We start from the raw sequence: 21,131 nt of genomic DNA on the forward strand, positions 1-21,131 counted from the left end.
ATGCATACATATTATCAACAGTTCAAGAAAGTAGAAATTTGAGCTTTCCAGTTTCAGAGCATTTCAGCAAAAGAGTCAGAAGTACCAGACTTTGGGAGAGGGAAAGAAGCAGAATGAGGACCCCTGGGACAGGAACCGTTAGCATAAGTTGAAATGACCGTTAATTAGGAATTCAGTTGAAACATCTTACTAAACACAGGTTGCTAAGCAACCAGAACCATGGCCAGTGGCCACCGGAACCATGTGGCCATTCCTTCTGGCACAGAGCTCCTGGGCCTGCGTCTCATGCTGTAGCACAGGTATCCTTTTTGGCTGGTATGAGTTGCACCTTTGTACATGGACTTCATATACCCCTCTCTTTTCAGGGCCTCCCTTCTGAGAGTCACTCTCACTCTCTCTGTCTCTCTCTCTCTGGGGTCATTCATCTCTCCTCTATGGGGTCATTCCCAGTAGCAACAGGAATGTGCTTTTGTGTCACCCAAACTATACAGATAAATCCCTTGAACCCACCTCCTGTCCCCCTCATTGTGCTATTCCACCCCCAATCTTTTGAAAGACTTGTCTGCACATACTACTTCCACTTCTGCTTCTCCATTTGTCCTCACGCTCCACCAAAACTGCCTTGTCAAGTTCACATACAACTCCTTGGATGTAAAGCCACACACCTCTCTTCTCTCAGCAGCATCTGATACAACCCATCATTCCATCCTTCCTGAAAAGCTATCCTTTCTTGAGATCCCTTTGGTCTTCCTCCTGCCTCTCTGGCCAGTTGTCTCCCCCTTGCAGGGCTTTCCTCCTCTACCAGAACCCGGAGTATCTGCATTGTCTAGGGTTCTGCCCTGGGCCTGCTTTTTTTCCTCTTTACTTCCCATCATAAGTGAGGTCTTTTATTTTTAGTGCAGTAAATACCATTTATATGCCCCAAATTCACATCCCCAGCCCATGTGTTTGTCAAATCTGAGCTCCAGACCCATATACCCATGTTTATAGATGACAACTGGACATTGCATCATAAACCACAAAACAGAACACTTTATTCCCTTACCCCATACCTATTTCTCTTCTAGTTTCCCCCATTTCAGTACACAGCACTACTAAACCACTAGAACTTCTTCATTCCTCCCTCTCCATCTGTCCTTTCAATCTGTCAGCAAATCCCATTAATTCTCCAAAACCTATGTCAAATATTTTCCCTTCTTTCTGGCCCACTGCCACCACTTAAATCCAGGCCACCATCATCCCTCCCCTGGATTCCACTGAAGCCTCCTAGCTGGTCTCCTCTCTTACCCAATCCCATACACTGGTGGGATTAACTCCCCTGCAACACTGGTTTGCAGGCTGGGTGCTCTTTTCCACCACCACCCCCTTCTGCCTGGCCTTTCCTGCAATTATTTTACAAGACCTTTGGGGGAGGGGACAGGGAGGACGTCACAGTTCCTGCCCTCATAGGGCTTCCGTGCCAATGTGATCTAAAGGAAAGAAGCCCAACGCTTTCTGCGGGGCCCGACCTCAGGCCCGCACGGCGCCAACCGCTTTGACGCCGGCCTGCGACCGGTGATACTGTGGGCAGGCCTCAGTTCGCCTCGTCTGCAGAATGGGCCCACTGAGGGTAGCTCCCGCCGCCCGGCGCTCGGCGGGCCGTGCAGCTGCAGGAGGAGCGGAGAGGTGCTGGTGGCGCCCGCCCCGCCGACTCCCCGCGGAGAGGGGCGCGGCCCGCGGCCACGTGGCCGGGAGCGCGCCCGGGTCCCGAGCGCCAACCGCCGGCAGCCCCGCCCCCCTTCGGCGCGCGGCCGCCCCGCCGCCCCCGGGACCCGGGCCCTTGCCCGAGCGAGCCGGCGGGAGCCGGGAGGAGCGGGGCGCGGGCTGCGGGAGGGGGGTCGGGGCGGCCGCGGGTGGTCGGGAGCTGGGGGCCGGGGGCGCTGGGCGGGGGGCGGGGGGCGAGGCCCCTCCCCCCTTTGTCTCAGGACCTCGGAGGTGCGGGGCCGCGCTCCGCCGGAGCAGGTGGCGCGGCGCTGGCCTTGGTGGCCCCCCAAGCGTCCGGGCTTGATTGCAACCCCCGTGCGAGGGGGAAACGGGAGAAAGAGTGACACCGGGCAGGCGGAGGGCAACTGCCATTATTAAGCACCGGGCTGGCCGGGCGCGGCCACCAGCCCTTCCTCCCTGTGGCAGCCGAAGCGCGCAGGGCGCCAGCCTGTGTCCTGGGATGTGGAAGACGCAGAGCCGGGATACGAACCCGGACCTTTGGCTCTCGGCCGGGCTGAGGAAAATGAGTATTCGAACCAGGCTTTGAAAACCGGGAAGGGTTTGATGAGTGGCAGTGACTAGCGAGCTCTGCCCTAATCGCCCTTAGGAAGACCTTTGATTTTTTTTTTTTTTTTAATAGGCCACATTTTCCTCCTCGGTAAAAATGGCTGGACTTAGGAAAACTAATAACTAATATGTAAGTAGTGCTTTGCAACGCGTAAAGCACTTTCAGTTACGTTGTCATAGATAATGCCTCCCAATTAACTCACCAAGTAAGCTTTTTTATTAGCCTCCCTGGACGGATGAAGAAATTGGATCCTAGAGAGTTTCTTTAGATGAGGGAGGAGCAGTGACAGAGCGTTACTATTGAATAAATCAGAGGTTTTTTTTTTTTCAGGATAACTCTTTGGATGAGCAGAAAGCTCAGAAACTTAAACATCCTGTGACCTCATCCACTAGTCTGGAATAATACTTGTGCTGCATCTGCTTGCCCTCCCCAACTACCAACAACTCTATCCCAGGAACCCAAGTCACCGTGATGGAGCTATTACTATTATTTTTAATGTTTCTTTCTGGCATGGGCTGGGTTATGGGGAGTCCTTCAGGAGGAGTCAAAACGGAGAGGGAATTGGTTGGGGAGTTGGATTCTGAAAATTCCAACTGTTTTGGGTTTTCTGAATAACAATTATTTTGAGGGCATTGGCGATAAATAATAATAATTTTGTCCTTCCTATTGGCAGGTCCACCTCCTAGCAAATTATTGGAACGAACGTGAGAAATGTAAGTAGGGATTTCGAAGTATCAGTTAAGGGAATCTAAATTGTTTATTTATGAAATAATGGCAGTTAATTTGGCCAACCATTTCTGGATGTACAGAGGTAATTGGCAGGTGCTTATCAAATGCCCATTTTTGGAGAGCATATTTAATACATGGAGAGAGGTCTACACAGATGGCAGTTTGTCACCACAAGCACTGATGAGTACCCTGAGAGATGCTATTTTTTTAGTCTCCATGGGCCATATGTTTCCTAATGTCTGTGATGTGTGCCAGGTGTTTTCTGGCCTAGATGTTTTCATTTATCCTGTAACCTCCATTATCCTCACAACAAACTTAAAAGGCAGGAGGCATTCTTAACTTTTTTAGAACTGAGACTTAAGCTTAGGAAGTAAACCAGTCCTGTCGCAAAGTCGACAATTATTTAACAAACATCTTACACCAGGTGCTTTTGAGTATTTTATTGAATCCTCATGACAACTGACCATCCCTTTTGTTCATTTCAGCTGATCACCTTGAAATCAATTAACAAGCCTTCCAAGAAAATAGCCCATGCCCTCTTAAAGGACAGGAGATAAGCGTTTGTAAATCCATGGGGATGTTACACACACACCCCAACCCTTTCTAAATATGATGGGTGTTGTGGGGATACCAACAGTAGCAATTCCTATAATAAAATCCTGACATCTCCCAAAGAGTGGTGGAAAGCAAAATATGGGACTTAGATGGCAAACTGAATTTTAAGAGCATTTTCTTCTACCAGTGACAGGTCTGAAAATGCCATTGGTTTCCTGTGATAGATGCACACATAGTGATTAATGGGACTAACCATCAATCTGACAGTTGGACCAATTAGGTGTTATTTATGAAAAAACATCGGTGGAAATTTTGATAAGGCTATAAGCTAGGCTGTGGGAAGGGGCTGGGTAGGTGGGCAGGCAAGGTTCTGAGTTTGAAGGGCCTTGGATATTATTCTAAGACATTTGAGTTTTAATCTGTGGGCAGTAGGAGCCACTACAGTGTTTGAAAGGGAAGTGATATGATGGGTCTTTGCTTTGGGTGAAATCCTGCAGCGGAGTTGACAAGGGATTGGAGCAGGTGGGACTGGAAGCAGGGAGGCCAGGAAAAGAACTATTGCAGTCAGTTAATTGGAATGAATGTGGAAGTGTCCAGTAACTGATAAAAATGCTAACCGCTATTACCCACTGAGCTTATCCTCTGGGGCCAGATTCTGTGCGAGGGGCTCTGCACACATTAACTTATTTACCCTTTGAGATAAACAGTATTATCCCTATTTTACAGGGTAGGAAGCTGTGAAGATGATTTATTCAAGGTCACACAGTGACTAAGCGATAGAGCCAGAGTTCAAATCCACATCTGTCTGAATCTAATGCCTTAAGGCTGCAAATCTAAGTCTATATTGCAAACCTAAATACCTGTGACTATCCAGATCTTTGTACAGCAGAACTTGCCATATAAAGTACCAGTCTAGTTGATCTGTAGCTAAGACACATCCCAAACTTGTCCTCTCACCTCCTTACCTACCACCCCAGATGATTCAGCATCAATTTCTGCCTGCAGTCCTACCATAGACACCTATCTTCCCAGCGTCCTCACTTGCCAACCTAAAACCTATTCTTTACATAATAGCCTGATTGATCTTTTTATTAATTAATTAATTTTCTAAGATTTTATTTATTTATTCATGAGAGACACAGAGAGGCAGAGACACAGGCAGAGGGAGAAGCAGGCTCCATGCAGGGAGCCCAATGTGGGACTTGATCCCAGGATGCCAAATCAAGCCCTGAGCCGAAGACAGATGCTCAATCTCTGAACCACCCAGGTGTCTGCTGATTGATCTTTTTAAAATTAAATCAAGGTGGGCGCCTGGGTGGCTCAGTCGGTTAAGTATTCGACTCTTTTTTTTTTTTTTTTTTTTTTAAGTATTCGACTCTTGATTTCAACTCGGGCTTGTGGGATAGAGCCCTGTGTCCGGCTCCCTGCTCAGTGCAGGGTCTGATTGAGATTCTCTCTCCCTCTCTCTGTGCCCCTCCCTCTGCTCGTGTTTGCTATCTCAAATAAATAAATAAAACCTTAAAAAAGTTTATATGTATGTATATATGAATCAAGGGCACCTGGCTGGCTCAGTTGGTAAAAAAAAAAAAAAGAAAAGATTTTAAGTAATCTGTACACACGTGGGACTTGAACTCACAACCTTGAGATCAAGAGTCCCACGCTCCACTGAGCCAGCCCAGTGCCCATGTGCTCTCTATTCTTTTTTTTTTTTAAACTTTTTTTTTTTAATTTTTATTTATTTATGATAGTCACAGAGAGAGAGAGAGAGGCAGAGACACAGGCAGAGGAAGAAGCAGGCTCCATGCACCAGGAGCCCGACGTGGGATTCGATCCAGGGTCTCCCGGATCGCGCCCTGGGCCAAAGGCAGGCGCCAAACCGCTGCGCCACCCAGGGATCCCCATGTGCTCTCTATTCTTTTCCATTGATCTGTGTGTCTATTTTTGTGCCAGTTCCATACTGTTTTAATTACTACAGATTTGTAGTATATCTTGAAACCTGGGATTGTCATACCTCTAGTTTGCACTCTTTCTACAGATTGCTGGTCTATTCAGGGTCTTTTGTAGTTCCATACAAATTTTAGTATTATTTTTTCTAGTTCTGTGAAAAACAACATCCACACTCTTAATTAAGTGGAAGCAGGCACCTTATCTTTCCCACCTCTGCATCCCACCACCTTGGACATAGCATGGCATTTTGTAGGTTCTTAATAAAAATCATGGGATGAAAGATTGTAGTCACAATAGAAATATAACTATATTATTAACAAAAAGTTAGGAATTATCCTTGATTCTGCTCTCTGCCACTCATATTCTATTTGCAAATCCTTATTATTATTATTATTTTTTAAGATTTTATTGAGAGAGAGAGAGGGCAGCCCTGGTGGCTCGGTGGTTTATACCGCCTTCAGTCCAGGGCGTGATCCTGGAGACCTGGGATCGAGTACCACGTCAGGCTCCCTGCATGGAGCCTGCTTCTCCCTTTGCCTGTGTCTCTGCCTCTCTCTCTTTCTGTCTCCCATGAATAAATAAATAAAATCTTAAAAAAAAGAAAGAAAGAAAGAGCATGAGTCAGGTGAGGGGCAGAGGGAGAAGCAGACTCACCGCTGAGCAGGGAGCCCAAAGGAAGGCTTGATCCTGGGACTCTGGGATCATGACCTGAGCTGAAGGCAGATGTTTAACCAACTGGACCATTCAGGTGCCCCCACCACATCTTTAAATCTTGAAGCAGAACTACTTCTCACCACTAAACATATCCCCATATGCCTACTTTTCTGCATTTCCATTACTACTATCCTTCTCCAGTGTTTGATTGGCTTTCACCTAGATGCCATGCCACCTCCAGCTGGTTGCCTAAATCTGTGGCCTCAGGCACCTCTCCTGAGTGCTAACTGATATCTGCTGAAGCAAAGAATCAGGTGTATCATTAGGGCAGAAATGTTTAGTTATATTTATTATGTTGAATGAAAATTTGCTAGCTGACCAAGTGTGTTAGTGTGCTAGGCTATTATAACAAAATACCACAGACTGTGTGGCCTAAACAGCAGAAATTAATTTTCTCACAGTTCTGGAGGCCAGAAGTCTAAGATTAAAGCATTGGCAGGTTTTCTTTGTTCTAAGCCCTCTCTCATGGGCTTGCAGATGCCACCTTCTTGCTGTGTCCCAATATGGTCTTTCATCTGTGTGTGCACATGTTTGTGTCCTAATCTCTTTTTATAAGGATCCCAGTCATACTGGGTTAGGGCCCACCTACATGACCTCATTTGACCTTAATTATATCTTTAATGCCCTGTCTCCAAATACAGTCACAGTCTGAGGTACTAGGGTTAGAGTTTTAACATACAAATTTAAAGGAGTTGGGATGCAATTCAGCCCATCACACAAGTGACATCTGTCTGGTACTGCACAAAACTGTTGGCTTGAGGCAGTTTCACTGTGAGCTCATATTACATGTCTTTGAATAACATCCTATCTTTGCAAAGCTGAGGTCATGGATGTTGTTGTATGAAAAAGTATTGTGTATAGTTGATGTGGAACAGAAAATGATTCCTGATTCCAAGCTTTGAGAAGGTGTGTGTTGCCAGACAGGCATTAAGTTCTTAGGACATAAATATTTACTGAATTTGTTTGGACTTAACCTACTTAATGAACAGAACTGTTGGGTGTTTCTGTAGACCTAGGGAGTCATGAAACAATTATAGAAACACTAGATGCACCATGAATTGTGAAAAATTGGGAACCTCCTTTACTCCAAACAGGTCTGTGGATCCCAAAAACCAGAAACACCAGGGAAGATTTTAATTATTCAGATCTCTTTTCTTTTCTTTTAGATTTTGTTTATTTATTCATGAGAGACACACACAGAGAGAGAGGCAGAGACACAGGCAGAGGGAGAAGCAGGCTCCATGCAGGAAGCCCGACGTGGGACTTGATCCCGGGACTCTGGGATCAGGCCCTGAGCTGAAGGCAGACGCTCAACTGCTAAGCCACCGAGACATCCCAATAATACAGATTTTTCCAGGTCCCACCCCAGACCTATTGAAAAAATATTTGGGAGTTGAACCCTGGGTCAGTTTTGGGGTCTACTGGTCTAACCTAACCCCTCATGAAGGCCTAGAAAGGGAAGTCTTTTGCTACAGGTCATACAACAAGTTAGTGAATGAGCTGGGACTGAAATCCAGATTCTTTTTTTTTTTTTTTAATTTTTATTTATTTATGATAGTCAGAGAGAGAGAGAGAGAGGCAGAGACACAGGCAGAGGGAGAAGCAGGCTCCATGCACCGGGAGCCCGACGTGGGATTCGATCCCGGGTCTCCAGGATCACGCCCTGGGCCAAAGGCAGGCGCCAAACCGCTGCGCCACCCAGGGATCCCTGAAATCCAGATTCTAATAGAACCCATCAGATTCTCTTCCTCTTCATGAGCATTTCTCATATCCACACCTGCAAATGTTGTCATGGCCATCTGGTGTTTAAAAACAGTTATGGCCCTGATCTCAAAGACTGATAGCAATTACGTGGACAAACTCATGTGGTTACATCGGTTGCATTTTCTTTTTTATTTATTTTATTATTTTAAAAAGATTTTATTTATTCATGAAAGACACACAGAGAGAGGCAGAGACATAGGCAGAGGGAGAAGCAGGCTTACTGCAGGGAGCCTGATTCGGACTCCATCCCAGGACTCCTGGTATCATGTCCTGAGCCAAAGGTAGACACTCAACCACTGAGCCACCCAGGTGTCCTTGCATTTTATTTATTTTTTTAAAGATTATTTATTTTAGAGAGGTAGGGAGGGACAGAGGGGGAGAGAGAAGGACAAGCAGACTCCATGCTGAGCAGGAATGTGGGGCTCAATCCCAGGACCCTGAGATCATGACCTGAGCAAAAATCAAAAGTCACCACCCAGGTGCCCCACATCAGTTGCATTTTTTTTTTAAGATTTTATTTATTTATTCATGAGAGAGAGAGAGAGAGGCAGAGACACAGGCAGAGGGAGAAGCAGGCTCCATGCAGAGAGCCCGATGTGAGACTGGATCCCGGGTCTCCAGGATCATACCCTGGGCTGAAGGCGGCGCTAAACCCCTGAGCCACCAGGGCTCCCCTCAGTTGCATTTTAAAAATGTATATCATAAAATAAATAAATAAATAAAAAAATAATAAAAATGTATATCATGTAAGATCTATCTGAGGAAAACCATGAAACGCTGATGAAGATTTTTTTTTATTCAAAGATTTTATTTATTTGAGAGAGATTGCGAGAGAGCACAAGCAGAGGGATGAGCAGAGGGAGAAATAGACTTCCCACTGAGCAGAGAGCCTGACCTGGAGCTAGATCCTAGGACCCCAGGATCATGACCCCAGCCAAAGGCAGACATTTAACCAGCTGAGCCACCCAGGCACCCCCTGATGAAAGATATTAAAGAAGAATGAAGTAAATGGAGAGATGTTTCATGTTTTTGGATAGGGAAACTCAAGATTGTCAAGATGTCCATTCTTTTCAACTTGGTCTATAGATTCAGTTCAGTCCCAGTCAAATCCCACAATTCTTTTATTTTTTATTTTTTTTTTTTATTTATGATAATCACACACACACACACACAGAGAGAGAGAGAGAGAGAGGCAGAGAAACAGGGAGAGGGAGAAGCAGGCTCCATGCACCGGGAGCCCGACGTGGGATTCAATCCTGGGTCTCCAGGATCGTGCCCTGGGCCAAAGGCAGGTGCTAAACCGCTGCGCCACCCAGGGATCCCCCCCCCCCCCCCGACAATTCTTTTGTAGATGTTGACAGAGTTTGTATGTAGAAGCAAAAAGAATAGCCAACTCCATATTGAAGAAGAATGAAGTGAGAGTGATATAGGCAGGCTAGGTATGAGGATCCAGAGGGAATCTCACAGGACCGGCCAAGAGGGTCCCTGGGTGCATGGAGAAGAAATCAAATGCAAGCCAGCAGGAGGTGAGAGGCGAATTTATTGAAGATATAGAGGGCATGCAGGTATAGACAGAGTGTCTGGAAAACTCAAAGGAAAGGAAAGAGAGTCTCACCTTTGCTCAGGGTCTAGGGTTTTTACTGAGGATTGTAGTCTGGTGTATGTGCCCTCTTATGCAACCAGGAACTAATTGGAGCCAGGGTGTCTTGGTGTCGATGTTTAGCACCTGTGGTCCGGAATACACATATGATGTGTCATTCTCACTTGGTCTTTCCTTAGATGTCTATTTTTTTAAAAAAGATTTTTATTTTTTATTTATTTGGGGGGCGGAGCACAAGGAGGGGAGTGAAGCAGAGGGAGAAGCAGACTACCTACTGAGCAGGGAGCCTGAAGTGGGCTGCGATCCCAGGACCTTGAGATCATGACCTGAGCCGAAGACAGACACTTAACTGACTGAGCCACCCAGGCGCCCCTAATATTGTCTATTCTAGAGAAATCATCAACTTCTTGTCCTTTACAAGGAGGATATACACTGTTTAGATTATGAGGCTCCTGTAAAAGTAGGGGTGCAGGTCCTAGGAAGAAGCAGGAAAAGGAGCAAAAAGCAGATTTCTCTGAAGTTTTTCATTTTCCCTATCTCAAGGGGATTGACACTACCGAACTTCAGGACTCCTATAAAGCTACAATAATCAAGCCAGTGTGGTATTTGTGAAGAAAAGATAAATACGTCAATGGAGCAGAATAGAGCGCCCAGAAATAGACTCACATAAAAACAGCCAACTCCTTGACCAAGGAGAAAAGGTAATACAATGGAACAAAGAGTCTTTTCAACAAATGGTGCTGGAACAACTGGGTATCCATATGCAAAAAAATAAATCCAGACCTAAATGTAAAATGCAAAACTGTGAATCCCCTAGGAGATAACAGGGGAAAATCTGGATGATCATGGAGATGGTGATGATGTTTTAGGTACAACAAAGTCATGATCCATGAAAGAACCAATAAACTAGACTTCATTAAAGTTAAAAAATTTTGCTCTGCAAAGGACATTGTCAAGAGAATGAAAAGCCAGACTGGGTGAAAATATTTGCAGAAGACATACCTGATAAAGGACTGTTATCCGCAATATATAAAGAACTCTCTCTCTTTTTATTTTTTTATTTTTTTCTCTTTTTTTAAAAAAAATATTTATTTATTCATGAGACAGAGAGGCAGAGACATAAGCAGACTCCCTGTGGGGAGCCCGATGCAGGATTCGATCCTGAGACCCCGGGATCACACCCTGAGCTGGAGGCAGATGCTCAACCACTGAGCCACCCAGGCATCCCTATACAAAGAACTCTTAAAATGCAATGATAGGAAAACAACCTGATTAACAAATAAGCCAAAGATTTTAACAGACACAGAACAGAAGGCAGGTGAACATATGAAAAGATGCCCTACATCATGTAACACCAATGAAATGCAAGTTAAAAGAACAGTGAAATTCCACTATACACCTATTAGAATCCCCCAAATCTAGAATACTGACAACAGCAAATGGTGGCAAGGATATAGAGCAATAGGAACTTTTATTCACTCCTGGTGGTGATGCAAAAATGGTACAGCTACTTTGGAAGACAGATTGATGGTTTCTCACAAAACTAACCATAATCTAACCATACCATCCAGTAAACATCTTCGCATTTACTCAAAGGAGTTGAAAACTTATGGGCAGACGAAAACCTGCATATGGAGGGCTATAGCAGTTGCCAAAACTTGGAAGCAACCAAAGTCCTTCAGGAGGTGAATGGATAAATAACCAGTGGTACATCCAGACGATGGGATATTGTTCACCGTCAAAAAGAAATGAGCTCCCAAGCCATGAAAAGACACGGAGGAACTTTAAATGCATATAACTAAGTGAAATAAGTCAGTTGGAAAGACTACATGCTATATGATTCTACTTATGTGACATCTGGAAAAGGCAAAACCACAGAGTTAATAAAAAGACGAGTGGTTGCCAGACGTTGGAGGAAGGAGAGATGAAAAGGGCACAGGATTTTTAGGGCAGAAAATATTCTGTGTGATGCTGTAATGGTGGATACATGTCACACATTTGTTTAACCCCATAGAATGTACAACACCAAGAGTGAACCCTAATGTAAACTATGGACTTTGGATGATAATAATGGTGTCAATATAGGTTCACCAGTTGTAACAAACGTACTGCTCCAGTGGGGCTTGTTGACAGTGGGGGAGGCAGTGCATGTATGGGCTGGGGCAAACGTATAGGAGGGCGGGCAAAGGGTGTGTAGGAAATATCTGTACTTTCCACTCAATTTAGCATTGAACCTAAAAGCACTCTAAAAATTAAAAGTCTAATAAAAGAATTTATAGATCCTTTTGTGGCTTATAGATGTGACGATTGGGAGCTCATGCTATTATTGTGTGAGATGTACTATCCTCAAACCTTATGACACTGTCACATTTGATGTGGAAAAAATCTATCTAGAAGTGAATAAACAAGTTTATGTATCACTATTAGTAGTGCTACCCATTTAGTGAAGTAAAGAGAGTTGTGGAAATTATACAATTCTTAAGTAATCAAAAAATATATATATATATTTTTAAGATTTTATTTATTCATGAGAGACAGAGAGAGAGAGAGAGAGAGAGAGAGAGAGAGAGAGAGAGGCTCCATGCAGGGAGCCCAACATGGGACTCGATCCTGAGTCTTCAGGATCAGGCCCTGGGCTGAAGGGAGCACTAAACTGCTGAGCCACCCGGGCTGCCCTCTTTCTTTTAAAAAAAATTTTTTTTTCATTTTCTTGAATAAATACCAGAAGTTGAATTGCTGGGTCAGAAGAAAAGTAATTGAAGGACTTTATAAGAAATGGCCAAGGGCACCTGGCTGGCTTAGTTGGTAGAACATGTGATTCTTGATATTGGGATCATGAGTTTGATCAAGGCCCACATAGGGTGTAGAAATTACTTTAAAAAGGCAGGGGCCGCCTGAGTGACTCAATCAGGTAAGCATCTACCTTGGGCTTAGGGTCCTGGGATTGAGCCCCACATTGAGCTCCCTGCTCAGTGGGGAGTCTGCTTCTCCCTTTCTATCTGCCCTTCCCTCCTGGGCTCATGCTCTCTCATTTACTCTCTCTCAAATGAAGAAATAAAATCTTAAAAAAAAAAAAAAAAAAGGCCAAAACTTTTTTCCAAATGGTTTTACTCTGTTCTAGCATGGTATGAGAGTTTCTATTGCTTCATTTTCTTTATGGTCTTTTCTAGAATTTCATCGAGCATTTAGTCTTTTGCATCTGGCTTTTTTCAGTTAGCACAATGATTTTGAGATTCATCCATGTTTATCAGTAATTTGTTAAGATTTTTATTTATTTATTTGAGAGAAAGAGAACAGGGGAGCAGGGGGATGGGCAGAGGGAGAGGAACTAGCAGACTCTGTGCTGAGCATGGAGCCAGACATGGGCTCCATCCCACAACCCTGAGATCATGACCTGAGCCAAAATCAGGAGTCGGACACTTAACCCACTGAGCCACCCAGGCACCTCTATTTGTTTTTCACAGGCCCTACCTCTACCCCTCAGTAGTTTTTCTTTGGAGCACTTGAGGAATAATGTACCATGTGCATAGATCAGATTGCTTATACATTTACCATTTATTGTGCTATGGTTGGGCCATGGTTGACTGTTCTGTATAAAGTTATCAACATTCACATGAAGATCTTTGTGCTGACATAGGTTTTTTGTTTTTCTCTTGGGAAATTTCTACAAGTAGGACTGCGAGTGGTGTATTAAGTATATTTTAGCTTTGTAAGAAACTGCCAAAGTGTTTACACCATTTTACATTCCCACCCACTCCTGTTGCTCCATGTCCTTAACAAAACTTGGTCTTGTCAGTCTTTTTCATGTAGGACTTTTTTTTTTAAAGATTTTATTTATTTATTCATGAGAGACACAGAGAGAGAGGCAGAGGGAGAAGCAGGCTCCATGCAGGGAGCCTGATGTGGGACTCGATCCTGGGCCTAAGGTAGGCGCTAAACCGCTGAGCCACCCAGGGATCCCCCTCATGTCAGCCATTCTAACAGGTATGTGGGACGTCACAGTGGTTTTGATTCACATTTTCATAATGCTAACTTTAAAAATAGTCAGTTATTTTACCAGCAAAAATGGGTTTATTCAGGAATAATAGAGAATTGCAATCCAGGACACACAGGCTACAGCAAAACTATGGCAAGTCCAATAAACCAAGGAGAGGAATGTTATGTTATAGAGAAGGAGGAAGTTTGAAGGGGCTGGTGAGTGTTTGTTTGTTTTAGAGATTTTATTTATTTACTTTTGTCAGAGAGAACAAACATGAGGCAGGGAGAGGGGCAGAGAGCAGGAGAAGCAGAGTCCCTCCCCACTGAGCTGAGAGTCTGATGCAGGACTCAATCCTAAAATCCTGGGATCATGAGCTAAGCTCAAGGGAGATGCTTAACTGGCTGAGCCACCCAGGCAAGAAGGGGCTGTTTTGAGAAAAGCAAGAGTTCAGGGTGACAAGTTTCTCATTAGCTAAGTTAAAAGGGTAGTTGATTTCTTTCTTTCTTTCTTTTCTTTCTTTCTTTCTTTCTTTCTTTCTTTCTTTCTTTCTTTCTTTCTTTCTTTCTTTCTTTCTTTTATTTATTGGATAGTTGATTTCTTATAGGGGAGGCAATGTACATCTTTCCCAGTTAGGGCCTGCAACCGATGATTCTTTCCTGTTGACATTCTTCTGCCGAGGTCTGTAACTGACAGCTTTTCCTGTAATTGGTTTTGAGTGTCAGGCTCTTCTTCCAGCCTCCTCTTCTAGCCTCCAGGTCCACTTTAGTGAGATTTCCCTTTATTAATTTTCACAGCAATTACTAGCAATGTTTATATCTTTTCATGTGCTTATTAGTCAGTTTTATACCTTCATTTATGAAATGTCCAAGTCTTTGGCCCATTTTTATAAATTGGATTAAAAAATAAATTGGGTTGGTCTTTTTTTTTAGTTTTAGTTTTTTTGGGGGGGTTGCTTTTTTTAGGATTGCTTTACTAGAGAGAGATCGAGAAAGAGAGAGAGCATGAGTTGGGGGAGGGGCAGAGGGAGAGAATCTTCAACTGAGCAGAGAGCCTGACGCAAGGCCCAATCCTGTGACCCATGAGGTGATGACCTGACCTGAAACCAAGAGTCCGATGCTTAACTGACTGAGCTACCCAAGCGCCCCAGAGTTTTAGGAGTTTTTAAAAAATATAATCTGATTATAAGTCCTTGTCATATATATATATTGTGAATATTTTCTTCCTCTGTAATATTTGCCTTTTCATTTTTTTTTGATTAGAGAATTTTGATTTTGATGAAGTTCAATTTATCAGCTTTTTCTTTTATTATTGTTTTTTGTGTTCTATGTAATTGTTGCCTATCCTAAGGATGCAAAGATATTCTCTTGTGTTGGCTTCTAAAAATTGTACGGTTTTATTTATTTTTTATTTTTATTTTTTATAGTCTTATGGTTTTATTAACGCAAATATGACCCGCACATTAGCTGTCTATTCAATTCTTCGCTGCGCAGCCTGGCATTGGGATTGGTGACCCTGATGGCCCGCTGGGCTGCTCTTTCCATAGTGGCTTTGTGGTTCTTGGAGGATACATTGTGAGCAATCTCTGCACAGTACGATTTGTTGCACATCAGCAGTGCTTCAAGCTCCTTGATGTGGTGGACTAGGGGATTCCTGAAGCCACTGGGCAGTATGTGCTTTGTCTTCTTGTTGCTTCTGTAACCATTGTTGGGCATCAAGATCTGGCCCTTGAATCTTCTGCACAGCCTATTGTCAATGCCTCTGGGTTTCTGCCATTTGTAATTAATTTTGACGTATCTGTCTGACTAGTGCCAGATGAACTTCTTGGTCCTCTTTTTAACGATCTTGAGCTTCACCAGAGGTCTGAGGGCAGCCATGATGCTAGTAATAGATGGCTCAAAACTGTATGGTTTGAGATATTTTACTTATTTACTTATTTACTTATTTACTTATTTATTTATTTATTTATTTATTTATGAGAGAAAGAGAGAGAAAGAGAGGCAGAGACACAGGAGGAGGGAGAAGCAGGCTCCATGCCGGAGCCCAATGTGGGACTTGATCCCGGGACTCCAGGATCATGCCCTGGGCCAAAGGCAGGCGCCAAACCGCTGAGTCACCCAGGGATCCCCGTGATATTACATTTAGATATATGATCTATCTCAAAATAATTTTTATATTTGGTATAAGATAGGGATCAAGGTTAATTTTTTTTTTAAGATTTATTTATTTATTCAGTCAGAGAGAGCAAAAGAGAGGCAGAGACAGAAGCAGGCTCCATGCAGGAAGCCCGACTCGATCCCCGATCGCCAGGATCACACCCCGGGCTGCAGGCAGAGCTAAACTGCTGCGCCACCAGGGCTGCCCAAGGTTAATTCTTTATAATGTAAATATCCAGTTGTTCTAGCACTATATTGAAACAAATGTTCTTTCTTCATTGAATTATTTTTATGCTTATTGAAAATCAACTGTACAGGTGAGAATTTATTTTTGACCTCTTTCTTTTCCATTGATTTGCCTTTACATCAATACTACACTGTCTTGAATATTTACCTTGTGTCCTGCCACTTGGCTAAACTCATTTATCCTAGTAGCTTAAAGTCTGATGCAGGACTCAATCTTAAGACTTTGGACTTTCTTTCTTGTTTTTTAAAGATTTTTTTTAAAATCTATTCATGAGAGACAGAGAGAGAGAGGGAGAGAGAGAGAGGCAGAGACACAGGCAGAGGGAGAAGCAGGCCCCATGCAGGGAGCCCAATGCGGGACTCAATCCTGGGACTCTAGGATCATGCCCTGGGTCGAAGGCAGGTGCCAAACTGCTGAGCCACCCAGGGACCCCCGCACACTTTTTTAAAAAGAGAGAGAGTGTGTGCTGTGTGCACAAGTGAGGGAGGGAGGAGGTGCAGAGGGAGAGAGAGAATCTAAAGCAGGCTCCACCTTCAATGCAGAGCCTGATGTGGGGCTTGATCTCATGACCCTGAGATCATGACCTGAGCCAAAATTAAGAGTTGGATATTAACTGACTGAGCCATCCAGGTGTCCCTATTCTTTAGGACTTTCTATTTACACAATCATGTAGTCTGCAAATAAGAACAGCTTTACTTATTTATATCCAATCTTTATGCCTTTTATTTCTTTTTCTTACAGTACACTGGCTGGGACCATCACTACAATGTTGACTAGTATTTAGAGTGGACATCTTTGCATTGCTTCTAATCTTAGGGGGAAAGTACTCACTATTTTGCCAATAAGTATTATTTTTTAAAAATATTTTATTTTTTTATTTTTATATTTTTTAAAGATTTTATTTATTTATTCATGAGAGACCTACAGAGAGAGAGGCAGAGAAAGAAGCAGGGTCCAAGCAGGGAGCCTGACGTGGGACTCGATTCCGGGTCTCCAGGATCAGGCCGTGGGCCAAAGGTGGCGCTAAATCGCTGAGCCACCAGGGCTGCCCCTAAAGATTTTATTTAATTATTCATGAGACACACACACACACACACACACACACACACACACACACACACAGAGGAAGAGACAGGCAGAGGGAGAAGCAGGTTCCATGCAGGAAGCCCGATGTGGGATTCGATCCTAGGATTGTGGGATCATGCCCTAAGCCAAAGGCAGACCCTCAACCACTGAGCCACCCAGGTGTCCCAAGTATGATGTTGTTACTATAGATTCTTCATAGATGCTCTTTATTAATTTGAAGTAATTACCTACCATCTCTACTTTGCAAGGATTTTTATCTTGAATAGGTATTAAATTTTGTCAAATATTTTTTCTGTATTTATTGAAATGGTATCTGATTTTTCTCTTTTCTTATATCAGTGTAGTAGATTACATTAATTTTTCTTTTCTTCTCTTTTGTTTTTAAAATATTTTATTTTTAAGTAATCTCTATACCCAACATGGGGCTCAAACTCAAAACCCCAAGAGCAAGAGTTGTACAGTCTACCAACTGAGTCAGCCAGGCACCCCATGATTTTTCAAATGTTGAACCAATCTTGTGTTACTGGTATAAACTCCATATGGATGTGATTATCATTTTTATATATTGCTGGTTTAATTTGCTTATATTTTGTTTTACAACTCAGTAACATTTTTCGATTCATGAATTTTTTGTCTATATTCATGAGTGATATTATCTGCAATATTCTTTTTTATGTAGTAATGGACTTTGGTATCAGTTATACTGTTTCCTAAAACAGGTTAGGAAGTATTCCCTTTTCTTCTTTTTGAAGGAATTTATATAAAATTGGTGTTATATCTTAAGTATTTGGGTTAATTCACCAATGAAGTCATCTGGGGGCTTGGAGTTTTCTAGTGGAAATACTGTTAATTATGTTTCAATTTCTTTAATAGATAGTGGACTATTCATGTATGTTATATTTTTGTATGTTTTAGTAAATTATATTTTTAAGGAATTTGTCCATTTCATTGAAACTATTAAATATATTGACATAAAGTTGTTCATAATTTTATCTTATTCTATAGGTTCTGTAGTTATCAATTTTATTGGATGCTTATTCTATTTATATTTAATTACTGATAGATTGGTTTTAAGTCTGCCATCTTGATATTTATTTTCTTTGTCCCCTCTGTTCTTTGTTCCTTTATTGTTTTGGGTTAATTGAATATTTTTAAGTATTTCATTCCTTTTCTTCTATTGACTTTTTAACCAATTTTTTGGATCATTTTTCAATTGGTTACTTTAGTGATTACAGTGGGTATTCTTAATCTTTCACAGCTCACTTATATTTGATAAAAACCTCTACAACAATTTCATTGTATTTACACCTCTACTATCCTTTGTATTATTGTCATTTATTTTACTTTTATAAATATTATAAACTTCACAATACATTACTATTGTTACCTTTAAAAAAAAGATTTTTATTTTTAAGTAATCTCAGCACCCAACTTGGGGCTTGAACTCACAACCTTGAAGATCAAGAGTTAGTTGCATGCTCTACCAACTGAGTCAGCCAGGCACCCCTGTTGTTTTTACTTCAAACAGCCAGCTGACTTCTTAAAATAATTTAAGAAAAGAACAATTATATTTTATATTTACCCACATATTTGCCATTTTTAGTGTGTTTCTTTTCTTCCTATAGGTTTGCATTTTCATCTCTCCTCCAGCCTGAAGAATTTCCTTTAGCATTTCTTGGAGTAAGTGTCTGCTGGCTACAAATTATCCTAGCCTTTGCTTATCTGAAAATGTCTATTTCTTTTTTTTTTTTTTAAGATTTTATTTATTTATTCATGAAAGAGATGTAGAGAGAGAGAGAGGCAGAGACACAGACAAAGGAAGAAGCAGGCTCCATGCAGGGAGCCCGATATAGGACTCAATCCCGGGACCCCGGGATCACGCCCTGGGCTGAAGGCAGCGCTAAAACGCTGAGCCACCCAGGGATCCCAAGAAAATGTCTATTTCATTAAAAATTTCAATTGTGGTAAAATACAGATAAGATTTACCATTAATTTATTTTTAAAATTTTTTAAAGATTTACCATCTTAACGTGTATATTTCAGTGGCACTAAGTATGTTCACATTTTTGTGCAGCCATTGCTACCATCCATCTCCAAAACCTTTTCATCTTCCCTATCCGAAACCCTGTCCTCATTAAACACAATCTCCCAGTAGAATAGAGAGCTCAGAAAAATACCTCTTGGTCAAATGATTTAATTAATTAATTTGTTTTTTTGTTTATTTTCTTATTTATGAGAGAGAGAGAAAGCATGAGCAGGGGGAGGGGCAGAGGGAGCAGACTCTTCATTGAGCAGGAAGCCTGATTCAGGGCTCAATCCTGGGATCATGACCTGAGCCAAAGGCAGATGATTGACTGAGCCACCCAGGCACCTAAATGATTTTCAACAAGGGTACTAAGACCATTTAATGGGGGAAGGAGTCTTTTCAACAAGTAGTACTGAGAAAACTGGATTATTCACATGCAGAATTACCTTATATACAAAATTTAACACAAAATGGATCAAAGACTTAAGAGACCCAAGAGACAGAGCTATAAAGACCTAAGAGCTAAAACTACAAAACTCCTAGGGGTACCTGAGAGACTCAGTCAGTTGAGCATCCGACTCTTGGTTTTTTGCTTGGGTCATGGTCTCAGAGTCATGAGATCAAGCCCAAATCTGCTTAGAACTGTTTCTCCTTCTCCCTTTGCCCCCTCCCTTATATGCAGTCTCTCTCTCTCTCTCTCTCAAATAAATAAAATAAATCTTTTTAAAAAACTATAAAATTCTTAGAAGAAACCATAGGGAAATGCTTCATGACATTGGATTTGGCAGTGATTTCTTGCTATGATGCTAAAAGCACAGGAAATAAAAGTTAAAATCGATCAATTGGACTACATCAGGGTTAAGAATTTCTGTTTATCGGGGATCCCTGGGTGGCGCAGTGGTTTGGCGCCTGCCTTTGGCCCAGGGCGCCATCCTGGAGACCCGGGATCGAATCCCACATCGGGCTCCCGGTGCATGGAGCCTGCTTCTCCCTCTGCCTGTGTCTCTGCCTCTCTCTCTCTGTGACTATCATAAATAAATAAAAATTAAAAAAAATTAAAAAAAATATTTTCAAATCATATGTCTGATAAGAGGTTAAGAACTAAAATATATAAAGAACTCCTACAACTCAAATGAAACAAAACTCCAAATAACCCAATTAAAAAATGGGCAGAGTGGGGCACCTGGGTGGCTCAGTGGTTGAGCATCTGCTTTTGGCTCAGGTGGTGATCCTAGGATCAAGTCCTTCTTTTTTTATGGCTGAGTAAAATTCCTCTGTATATATAAATACAGTGCATTTTCTTTATCTGTTCATCCATCGATGAATGAACATTAAGGTTGTTGCCATGTCTTGGCTGTTGTGAATAAGGCTGCAGTGAATATGGGTGCAAATATCTTTTCAAGTTAGTGTTTTTACTTCCTTCAAATAAATACTCAAAAATGGAATTGCTGGATTATATGGTAGTTCTATTTTTAGTTATTTGAGGAACCTCCATAATGTTTCCCAGAGTGGCTGCCCCAGTTTACATTCCCTCTAACAGGGCGAAAGGTTGCCTTTTTTTCCTCCACATCCTTACCAATACTTATTATTTCTTAGCTTTTAAAAAGTTATTTATTTATTTATTTACTTACTTTTTTTAAATGTATTTTTTTTTAAAGATTTTATTTATTCATGAGAGACACACAGAGAGAGGCAGAGACACAGGCAGAGGGAGAAGCGGGCTTCATGCAGGGAGCCTGATGTGGGACTTGATCGCCGGTCTCCAGGATCACGCCCTGGGCTGAAGGCAGATGCTCAACCACTGAGCCACCCAGGCATCCCTACCTACTTATTTTTTTAAGTAATCTCCACACCCATTGTGGGGCTTGAACTCACAACCCCAAGATCCAGAGTCAGTCACATGCTCTATTGACTGAGCCAGCCAGATAGACCTCTTGTTTTTTGATTGTAGCCATTCTACCAAGTGTGAAGTGATATCTCATTGTAGTTTTGAATTACCATTGTATGTTTTTATTGGAAA

At 42.3% G+C, this 21,131-nt stretch overlaps 1 long non-coding RNA gene and 2 pseudogenes across 1 annotated transcript; 2 read left to right on the forward strand and 1 right to left on the reverse strand.

Annotated features, from left to right (window-relative positions):
- Nucleotides 1–1,882: 1,882 nt before the first annotated feature.
- On the forward strand, nucleotides 1,883–12,033 carry LOC112934065 (uncharacterized). Its single transcript, XR_003237805.2, has 3 exons — nucleotides 1,883–2,440; nucleotides 2,642–3,024; nucleotides 10,164–12,033. It is a non-coding gene; the product is annotated as an uncharacterized lncRNA (long non-coding RNA).
- On the forward strand, nucleotides 11,900–11,996 carry LOC112934090 (small nucleolar RNA U13; annotated as a pseudogene).
- A 3,002-nt stretch (nucleotides 12,034–15,035) lies between the features above and the next one.
- Nucleotides 15,036–15,473, reverse strand: LOC140595893 (large ribosomal subunit protein eL32-like; annotated as a pseudogene).
- Nucleotides 15,474–21,131: the final 5,658 nt, after the last annotated feature.

Source organism: Vulpes vulpes, chromosome 16 (genome assembly GCF_048418805.1).
Source record: "Vulpes vulpes isolate BD-2025 chromosome 16, VulVul3, whole genome shotgun sequence".
In the NCBI taxonomy this organism is placed as follows: domain Eukaryota; kingdom Metazoa; phylum Chordata; class Mammalia; order Carnivora; family Canidae; genus Vulpes; species Vulpes vulpes.